The 6,387-nt window shown below is 41.9% G+C and overlaps 1 protein-coding gene and 1 pseudogene across 1 annotated transcript in view; both read left to right on the plus strand.

The window, feature by feature from the left end:
- The window catches only part of IHO1 (interactor of HORMAD1 1), a 42,781-nt gene that overhangs the window by 16,454 nt on the left and 19,940 nt on the right, over positions 1-6,387 (plus strand). The gene's annotated exons all lie outside the window — the stretch shown is intronic.
- Positions 5,493-6,387, plus strand: part of LOC102726633 (tubulin alpha-1B chain-like) — a 1,558-nt pseudogene continuing 663 nt past the window's right edge.

The raw sequence follows: 6,387 nt of genomic DNA on the forward strand, positions 1-6,387 counted from the left end.
TCTGTCTTCAGCTCAGGTCATGATCCCAGGGTCCTGGGATTGAGTCCCACATCGGGCTCTTTGCTCAGTGGGGAGCCTGCTTCTCCCTCTGCCTGCCACTCTCTCTCTCTGGCAAATAAATAAAATCTTTAAAAAAATAAAAATAAAAAATAAATAAAAATGTGAGAAGGAGTGAAAAATTTTTAAATGAGAGAGAGAATGCATACCACTGTAAATTTCGAAGCAGGAAAGTGTAAGACATGGTGCAGAGTTCAAACGTAAGAGATGCTACAAACCTATAAGACATATTGTGTTTTGAAAATACATATTTTCCCCAAATTATAGAGAAGACGTATGAGGGAAAGAAATCTCAGAAGAAGCCTAGGGTGCCTGGGTGACTCAGTTGGTTAAGTGACTGCCTTTGGCTCGGGTCATGATCCCAGGAGTCTGGGATCAAGTCCCACATCAGGCTCCCCCTGCTCTGCGGGGAGCCTGCTTTTCCCTCTCCCTTTGCCTGCCACTCCCCCTGCTTGTGCTCTCTCTCTGTCAAATAAATAAATAAAATCTTAAAAAAAAAAAAAGCTAATTGATTAGCTCAGATTGCATTTGTTATGACTCTTTTGATAGCGAATAGAAACTCACCTCAAACTGGCTTTGACAAAACAGAGGATTTATTAGCTCTTTTAACCAATCTGGGAAGGATAGGGAATGAAATGAAATCAGAATCTCTTTTCTGTGCTTCTCCCTCCATCTATACTTTATTCTTTCCTATTAGAGACCAGCTTCCTACCAACACAGAGAAAGAGGGAGTCTTTTCCCTTAGTTTGAATTTGAAAAATCCTAGTGGAAGCTTATGATAGGCTTGCTTAGATCATAGGGGTGAAGTGTGACTGGAAGTCTTCACCAGAACCACTTTTGGATGCAGAAAGAAGCAGTTTCCCATTAGAGGAGGATTCTGGGTACATCAAACAATGGATGGCCATGACCCAGATTATTGATTTTTTTTGTCCGTAATATTTGAGAAAACAGGTCAGTCTCATAACTAATAAATCACCTAAGTACTACTAGTAGAATATAAAATAGCCATGTTCTTTTAATAATTGTTGATCACCATAGTGAAGTTTATTCATTCATTTACTAAATAAACACTGTGCTAGGCCCAGTACTACAAATTTATCTTTGTAGTTCTTAGTCTGGTTAGGCAAACAGACATTTGATGGATAAATAATACAACTAGGCCAGAATTATTGGTTGTAAACAATAGAAATAAATTAATTTAAATGGAAAAGGAATTTATTAAAAGGATATTTGAATGGGTTCTGGTTCTAGGTATGACAGAGTAAGCATACTCCATCCTATCTCTCCCACTGAATGCAGCTAAAAGCCCTGGACGCAGTCCAGGTGGCATTTAAGGACTCTGAAAAGTAAATGGTAACAATTGGGGAAGAAAACCTGAATTCAAAGTATGAAAGTTCTGGCTTAGAATTTCCTGTGTTTTCTTTGTTTTTAAGCAAAATTTAAAGTGTTTGTTCTGCAACAATCACTATTAAGAGAATGAAAAGACAAGCTACAGGGGTGCCTGGGTGGCTCAGTCAGTTAAGTGTCTGTCTGCCTCTGGCTCCAGTCATAATCTCAGGGTCCTGGGATCCAGCCTCACATTGGGCTCCCTGCTCAGTGGGGAGTCTGCTTTTCCCTCCTCCTTTGCCCCTCCCTCCTCATGTTCTCTTTCTCTCTCAAATAAAAAAAACCTTAAAAAAGAAAAATGGAGCACCTGGGTGGCTCAGTCGTTAAGCGTCTGCCTTCGGCTTGGGTCATGATCCCAGGGTCCTGCATCGGGCTCCCTGCTTAGTGGGGAGCCTGCTTCTCCCTCTCCCACTCCCCCTGCTTGTGTTCCCTCTCCCGCTGTCTCTCTCTCTGTCAAATAAATAAATCTTTAAAAAATAAAAAATAAATAAATTTACAAAAAAAAAAAGAAAAGCTACAGAGTGGGAAAAATATTTGTAAACATTTTCAGAAAAGGACTTATATTCAGAATATAAAAAAGAACTCTTAAAACTTAATAAGTAGGGCGCCTGGGTGGCTCAGTTGGTTAAGCGACTGCCTTCGGCTCAGGTCATGATCCTGGAGTCCCGGGATCGAGTCCCGCATCGGGCTCCCTGCTCAGTGGCAAGTCTGCTTCTCCCTCTGACCCTCCTCCCTCTCATGCTCTCTGTCTCTCATTCTCTCTCTCTCAAATAAATAAATAAAATCTTTTAAAAAAAAAACTTAATAAGTAATAAGCAACTCAATAAAAAAATAGGAAAAGATTTTAACAGATACTTCAAAGACAATATATGGATAACAGGGGTACCTGGCTGGCTCAGTTGGAAGAGCATGTGACTCTTGGTCTCAGGGTTGTGAGTTCAAGCCCCACGTTGGATGTAGAGATTACTTAAATAAATAAACTTAAAAAAATACATATGGATAATTAGAACATGAAAATGCTCATTACAAAAATACTCATAATGATGCTCAGCATCATTAGCCATTTTGGAAATATAAATTAAAATCACAATGACATATTACTACACATCTATTAGCATGGCTAAACTTAAAACAAATAAAAACTGACAATACCAAGTGCTGGGTAAGCATATAGAGCAACTGGAACTCTTACTGGTGGAAATGCAAAATGACATAGACTGTCTGGACAAGTTTGACAGTTTCTTATAAGAGTAAACATAAGGGGTGCCTGGGTGGCTCAGGCGTTTAAGTGGCTGCCTTCGGCTCAGGTCATGATCTCAGGGTTCTGGGATTGAGCCCCACATCGGGCTCCCTGCTCAGTGGCGAGTCTGCTTCTCCCTCTCCCTCTGTGATCTCCCTCACTCTCATTCTCTCTCAAATAAATAAATAAAAATCTTAAAAAAAAAGTAAGCATAATTTACCATATGCCTCTATAATTCCACTCCTAGGCATTTACCCTAGATAAATGAAAACTTATGTCAGGCACCTGGGTGGCTCAGTTGTTGGGCGTCTGCCTTCAGCTCAGGTCATGATCCCAGGGTCCTGGGATCGAGTCCCAGTTGGGCTCCCTGCTCCGTGGGAAGCCTGCTTCTCCCTCTCCCACTCCCCCTGCTTGTATTCCCTCTCTCGCTGTCTCTCTGTCAAAAAATAAATAAAATCTTTAAAAAATAAATAAATAAATGAAAACTTAAGTCTACACAAAAGGCTGTACAGTAATGTTTATAGCAGCTTTGTTCATAATCACCAAAAACTGGGCACAACATAAATGTCCTTAAATGAATGAATGGATTAACAAACTATGGTATGTCCATACAACAGAACACTACTCAGCAGTAAAAAATAATGAGCTATTGATACACAACTACATGGGTGAATCTCAAAGACACTATGCTGAGTGAAAGAAATCAGTCCAAAAGTTATATACTATAGGACTCCATTTATGTGACATTCTGAGAAAGACAAAACTATAGAGATGGTGAATAGATCAGTGATTACCAGGGGTTAGGGATGTGTGCTGGATTTCACCACAAAGGGACAGCATGAAGGTTTTCTTTGGATACTGCCCTCCTGATTGTGGTAATGGTTACATGACCCTAAATTTGTGTTAAAACTCAGAATTGTGTACATACACACATACACAGTTAATTTCATATGTTAACTTAAAATTTTTTAATGTTAAAAAGTTATTAAAAGATGTTAGATGGGTGATGAGTGTCAACTACAATTTAAAAAGAGAGAAAAAGATATTGGGTGGCTCATTTTATTAGCTAGAATTATGTTCAACTGTATATAACATATATACACATTCATACTCATAGAAACAAAAGCTTAAAAAAGATAGATGTTTATTTTTCTTTGATGCAAAAGTCATCCTAAAGTGTATGGTCCTGGACTAGAATGGTGGCTTCATGGTTCTCAAGGATCTGGCTCCTTCCAGCACTCTGGTCTTGCATCCCTAAAGTGTGACTCCTGTCCTCACAGTGCTTGGTGGCTGCTGGAGTTCAGCTGTTGTCAGAGTTCCAGACAAAAGATGGATGAAGGAAAGAAGAAAGGTTATCTTCCTTTCCCTTTAGGATTCTTCTTGAAGTTACATGCAACACTCCTTATACCTCACACTGGCTAAAATTTACTCACATGGCCACACCTAGCTAGCTTCAGAGGAGTCTGGGAATGTCATCTATATGGGTTGCAATGCATCCAGGGGGGGAAAAATCAGGATTCTGATTTACAAGGAAGAAAATGAGGCCACTTTAAGTTTTTGCAACAGTCCTGCAATTGCTAGGTGTTACCCATCGTGGATAATTCTCCAAACCAAGCAGCAAAATTAGTCCCCTACGAATTCTGCTGCCCACTAACCCCTGTCCAGAGGGTAGTAGACCCTCCCTGCACTGTAGCCAGTATAGTCCTGGACCCTTTTACCATTCTCCTAGAGTTCTATCTTCCTTCTACTGGAGCCACAGCCACTAGATAGAGAACTCACAGTCTTTTTCTCCTGACTCGTGGTCTGGCAAGTTAAGTGTGAGGGAAGAGCCCAGGGTTCAGGAGAAGCTAAGAAAGCAAGCCCCTGGCACTCTCAACCTCTACAGGAAGAAAGAGGCTCTGCTTCCCTCCAAGATTGCTAACCTGAAGAACTACTTAAACAGAAAAGAGGGTCAGATACAAACCAGCCTAAAATAAAGGCTCTGGACTTTCCACTCTAAGTACAGAGTTGTAAATAGTATAGTAAAGTTTGCATCCAAATGCTTTGGAAGCCCTGAGGACAGGCTCCCAGCTCTGCCTGGGGGCATCAGGAAAGACTCCATCCAAAAGGACACCTAAACTGAATGGGAGTTTTGGGGAGAGATCTTGGGTCTGTCAGATCCTCAAGTCTGCCTCTTGAATCAGTTTACTCTGTGAACTTCCATTAACAATGTTTGATATAATGCTGCTCTATTTTTATGTATTTTTAAAAATAAAAATGTACTGTTTCCTATGGACTATTTTTTAATCTGCTTTTTAGATTTAATAATTTTTAATGATTATGTTTCTATTTCATATACAAAATCATTTCTAATGGTTGCATTGTACTCTATCATATGGATCTTTCAGGGGGTTATGTTTTAAATATTTAACGCAGCATGAAAGAGTGCCAGGAATTCACAATGGGAAAGGTTAATCTTTTCAACAGATGGTGTTAGAAAAACTGGATCCATATGGAAAAGAATGAAAAAGGACCCTTATCCTATATCATACATAAAAATCAATTCAAAATGGATTAAGGACTTAAACGTAAGACTTGAAACTAGAACTCCTAGAAGAAGAAAAAATACATAGGTAAAAGCTTCTTGACATTGGCATTGGCCATGATTTCTTGGATATGACATCAAAAGCACAGGCAGCAAAACCAAAAATAGACAAGTGGGATAACATCAAACTAAAAAGTTTCTGAGTGCGTTACTTACCTCGACTCTTAGCTTGTCGGGGACGGTAACTGGGACCCGGTGTCTGCTCCTGTCGCCTGCACCTGCTAACACATAGCCACCACGCGTGAGTGCATCTCCATCCACATGGGCCAGGCTGGTGTCCAGATCAGCAACGCCTGTGGGAGCTCTATTGCCTAGAACACGGCATCCAGCCCGATGGCCAGATGCCAAGTGACAAGACCATCGGGGGAGGAGATGACTCCTTCAACACCTTCTTCAGTGAGACGGGCGCTGGCAAGCATGTGCCCAGGGCCGTGTTTGTAGACCTGGAACCCACAGTCATTGATGAAGTTTGCACCGGCACCTACCGGCAGCTCTTCCACCCTGAGCAGCTCATCACCGGCAAGGAGGACGCTGCCAACAACTACGCCCGAGGGCACTACACCATTGGCAAGGAGATCATTGACCTTGTCTTGGACTGCATTCGGAAGCTGGCTGACCAGTGCACAGGTCTTCAGGGCTTCTTGGTTTTCCACAGCTTTGGAGGGGGAACTGGTTCCAGGTTCACCTCCCTGCTGATAGAACGTCTCTCTGTCAATTATGGCAAGAAGTCCAAGCTGGAGTTCTCCATTTACCCAGCCCCCCAGGTTTCCACAGCTGTAGTTGAGCCCTACAACTCCATCCTCACTACCCACACCACCCTGGAGCACTCTGATTGTGCCTTCATGGTAGACAATGAGGCCATCTATGACATCTGTCGTAGAAACCTCGATATTAAACGCCCAACCTACACTAATCTTAACCGCCTTATTAGCCAGATTGTGTCCTCCATCACTGCTTTCCTCAGACTTGATGGAGCCCTGAATGTTGATCTGACAGAATTCCAGACCAACCTGGTGCCCTATCCCCGCATCCACTTCCCTCTGGCCACCTATGCCCCGGTCATCTCTGCTGAGAAAGCCTACCATGAACAGCTTTCTGTAGCAGAGATCACCAACGCATG

This window comes from Leptonychotes weddellii, chromosome 1 (assembly GCF_054177405.1).
Source record: "Leptonychotes weddellii isolate Sample4059 chromosome 1, ASM5417740v2, whole genome shotgun sequence".
Classification (NCBI taxonomy): Eukaryota; Metazoa; Chordata; class Mammalia; order Carnivora; family Phocidae; genus Leptonychotes; species Leptonychotes weddellii.